This window comes from Silene latifolia, chromosome 3 (assembly GCF_048544455.1).
Source record: "Silene latifolia isolate original U9 population chromosome 3, ASM4854445v1, whole genome shotgun sequence".
In the NCBI taxonomy this organism is placed as follows: Eukaryota; Viridiplantae; Streptophyta; class Magnoliopsida; order Caryophyllales; family Caryophyllaceae; genus Silene; species Silene latifolia.
In genome coordinates this window covers 132,343,050-132,347,489 of record NC_133528.1, presented here as the reverse complement: position 1 = coordinate 132,347,489, position 4,440 = coordinate 132,343,050, and the positions used below count along the sequence as shown (strand labels likewise).

General features: G+C 35.6%; 1 non-coding gene across 1 annotated transcript; it reads right to left on the bottom strand.

Moving 5' to 3' along the window:
- Positions 1–4,080: 4,080 nt before the first annotated feature.
- LOC141650551 (small nucleolar RNA R71) lies at positions 4,081–4,187 on the bottom strand. Its single transcript, XR_012546576.1, has one exon. It is a non-coding gene; the product is annotated as a small nucleolar RNA R71 (small nucleolar RNA).
- Between the last annotated feature and the right edge of the window lie 253 nt (positions 4,188–4,440).

Here is a 4,440-nt window from a genome sequence, read left to right as displayed (position 1 = left end):
ATGAACAACATTTGACCAAGAGTTTCAATATTGATATTTACTTAAGAGCCTAAATGAAACAAAGTTGCATCCTTGAAAATAAATGAGATTTATGACTAAAAGTTGCAAAAGAAGATATGCCGATATCTACAAAAGCTAAGTTAATTGTTAACCACGCCAGTGTCATTACTTAACCTCATTATGAAAATGAAATGGTTAAACCTCCTTCCGGAAAAGGGTATTTTGAGAAGGACGTGTATTAAATGAAATTCACATTTAAATAATGACATTGCTACGCATCATTATAAAATGAATGAGTTAGAGATTAAAAATCTCTTTCCATAAGTTTAAGATTGAAACCTTTTTAAATAGGAATTTTGAAATGATATGTTGGGTACATATTTGGTTTTATCTTAATAACTTGGCAAAGCAAAATGAATTTCAATTCTTGAAATGTTTCGATTGAGTAGTCAATTTTGAAACATGTGGAATTGAGTGGGAGTTTGAAATTATCATGTGAAGACATGGAGTTTAGTGGGAGCAATCATCTTGTAAAATTCACAACTCATTACTCATTGAGAATGACGAGCTAGTACTATCTTTCACAAAGAAGTATTTGAGTTTTCAATTCTGGATGAAAATGGACTATGATGAATCCAATCACATCATGAGATGTTGGATAGGTATTGAGATATACACATCAAATCAACGAGAAACGTAGGTTATTCATGTCAATGAAAATGGAATTGCCATTAGCAGTCATGGTCATTCATTGAACCTAAGAATGGTTGATCACATGATTAAAGATTACTAATGTTTCCGCCATTAGTATAATCATGCACGTGTCCAATAATGAATCATATGCTTAAGAGCATGATGAGTCATTGGTAAGCCATAGAAGAATCGTCATGAATTCTCGAGGAGAACTAATGAGCTATTCTAATGTTTGACAGAACACTCTGTTATGTGACAAGAAGTTGCACATATTGAAGTTCGAACACACGTAAGGATTTATGACAATCCTAAGCTATTAAGCTTAAAGAGAAATAAGAAGTTGGAAAGATACGAAATTATAGTAAGAAGTTACTCCAAACTAATATTTTCTAATATGCTAGGACTTATGAGAAGTGCTAGGCTAATCATCTTGACAATTGTTGCAAGACCCTACAAAACGTATACCTGGTGCGTTACGAGTTGGTAGAACACTTGACCAGTGCAAGTTATATCATCCACCGAAATTTGTTTGTTATGTGATAAACAACAAGAAAGTTCTTTCAAGATAAAGAACCTAAACCTAGGTTGGGAACCTAGATGTGCACTTGGTAAGGTTCATGCTATGAGAGATAACATGAACATAAAGAAAAATGCAATAAAAGAAGTATGAACACATGGACACATGGTATGTTAAACTTCTATTGAAATCGACTAGTGTTTACACACTTACGATATACATCACAAGGTTTTAATATGGTATTGACTACCCGAATGTGATGTCGACATTCGTCGTTTGAGTTATTATTAACTCACCTTATACATTGTTACATCCAAACGGGTTGTAGTGACAATTGAACCCCGTTAAAGTGAACACGGATTAACATTGTATTCGCCCATAGCCACTTACAAGAGGTGATGTCTCGAAGTGACTAGAGTGTGATGCGATTGATGGCAAGTTCAAGTGCCATGGAGTCATGTGAGATGACTAGTCGATCACATAGGCAGACTGTTAGGAACACCTTGTCGGGCTAATGACCGCTTATAGAGTTCTGGCAAATTTATATAGCCTGGTCGTGGCGAGAGCTACTATAGTATTCTAATGAGTCGATTCTTTTGACTAAAGACTATTCGCCTAAGGTGGTACAGTTACAGATTAACTTTGATTTATGTTACTACGACCTTCGTAAATGGGGTCAAATGGGCATATTTTGGGTTATGATAGCTGTGGCTAGTTGAAGGGAATAAGTACGATAGGAATTGTCCACCCCTTGTCAGGGTTATAACAATATCTCAGGGCCACTCGAGGAGTAATGAACTGGAAATGCGTGGCCACGCTCGGAAGGTATCCATGGTGGATAATTCCGGTCAATCAGTTATTCTCCAGATCGAGGAAACCACTCTAGATATGATCACTTGCAAGTACGACCTGAAAGACACCTTGCATTGAGTGGGAGATAGTAATAAGACAAGAGAATTGGTGACGCACACTTGTCGATGACAAGTGGGAGATTGTTGGAATATGTGTCCTCCGACAATAATGCGATCACAACTGTCGATCATGATGATCACATGTTTAAGTCTCATTTTAAGAATACATGTGGGAAGTAATATTTTACAGTCAACTGGTCTACAAATATCGGTAATGATTGGCTGACTAGAGTTTGACATTACTGTCGTGCGACGGTGGTGATCAGTTGATCCCCTTAGGTCATACCTAAAGGGTAACACTCTTAATTGAATATTTAATTGATCGTATGACGATACGAGTTAATTAAATTACTTAAAATTGACAGACGTTTTTGGAAGTAATATTTACGTGTCTCATTGTAATTTGATTAAATAAGATACGGTCTAAGTGATCGAATTGTTTTATTACTTAGATGAAATTATTGTTTACGGAAACAATTGAAACTAAATGAATAATTTATTATAAATACAAGATGTTGTGATTTATAATTGGTAAACCATTTTGGTACAAGTAATTATGAATTACTAAGTCGATTTTGTACATGACGTATTTTTATTAATACGTTGATTTTTAATATGTTAAAAATGCATGACAATTTTACATGACTTGTGACATGTGACAAATTGATAAATTGACAAAGATAAAATGGAACCCATTTTATCTTATATGGACCGAAATGAAGGGAGTATTAGGCTAAAAATTGTGTTGATTATTTTAAGTGGAAAGCATAATCATTAACCTAATTGATAGTCATGCAAACCTAGTTGCTTTTGTGAAGAGCATCTTGGTCATGCATTGGCCCCTTTTCCCACCCCTACCCTGTTTTCCTAGAGCAAAAGGCCAAGGGTTTTTCTCTATAATTTCCCTAATATACACTACAATAGGATGGTGTATTCATTCATTCTTTTTACACATCTAAAACTTATAGAATTTTAGAGAGAAAATTACTCCTTCTTCCCTCTTCTCTTGACCGAAAAGCAAGAGACCAAAAACAATATTTTGGGTCAATTTTTATTAAGATTAATATTGTTCTAGTATTAATAATATTAGTCTTTAAGAGGTTATCTTGGGTATATATCTTTGGGAGGGATTCTATCTTTGAATCCTTTTTCTTTCATTTGAAAGGAAAGCTCAAGAACAAGTGAGTAGGAGAACTCATTTGTGCCCATATATCCGAAAACTCAAAGTAAGGAAAACGATTTCTTCTTTATTCTTATTCATGTTTGCATGCATAAGATCTATATCTAATTTTATGACTAAATTAATTGTCACATATATGAATATGTCGAAATATGAGATTAATAATTTCCAACAGTTTGTTCTAATTGTTTTCAAGTTGTTTGATATTTTGCATGTCTAGAAGATCACAAGGTAACTTGTTACCCATTGATCACGAAATTGAAAGGACTTTGACAAACAATAGAAGACTTGCTAGAGGTACTTTGAGAGGTATTGGTGAGGTTGTAGATATTCAACCAAACACTATTGAGTTCATCAACCCTTTTGCAAGAGAAGGTGAGGAGAACCCAACACAAAATCAACCCACAATGCCTAAATTCTCATCACATTCCGTACCAACCGAGGAGAACCTACCCAATGGTACTCCCACACCACAACACTTGACCGGAAATTTCATTGCCAAATCCGCATTTATCCAATTAGTCGAAAGAAGCCAATTTGGGGGGATGCCTAGTGAAGACCCTCACTCTCACATGGAGACTTTTTGTGACTATTGTGATGCGATTTCACAAACTGGTGTGACTCAAGACCAAATTCGATGGGTCTTATTTCCTTTTTCTCTAATCGGCACCGCAAAACAATGGTTGAAGAGCCTTGATAAGGCTACTCTTGGAATTGACTCTTGGAAGAAGTTGGCTCTAGTTTTCTACAAAAAATTCTACCCTCCGGAAAAGACTAACATGCTAAGAGCTCAAATTACGGGTTTTAAGCAAAGGGATGAAGAATCTTTGTATGAAGCCTGGGAGCGGTTCAAAGGAATTTGTCGCTCATGTCCTCATCATGGACTTAGCGAGTGGTTCTTGGTACAACAATTTTGGAACGATCTTTATGAAGACTCAAGAAACATTCTCAACATGGGATCAAATGGTATGTTCACCGAAGTTGACGATAATCAAACTTGGAACAAGATTGAGGAAATTGCGGTCCATAATTCACAATATAGTAGACCTCGCAAGGCTACTAGAGGAGGAAAGCATGAAGTGGACTCTATTACTCAATTGGGTGCTCAACTTAGTGCTCATATTGATACCATTAACTTG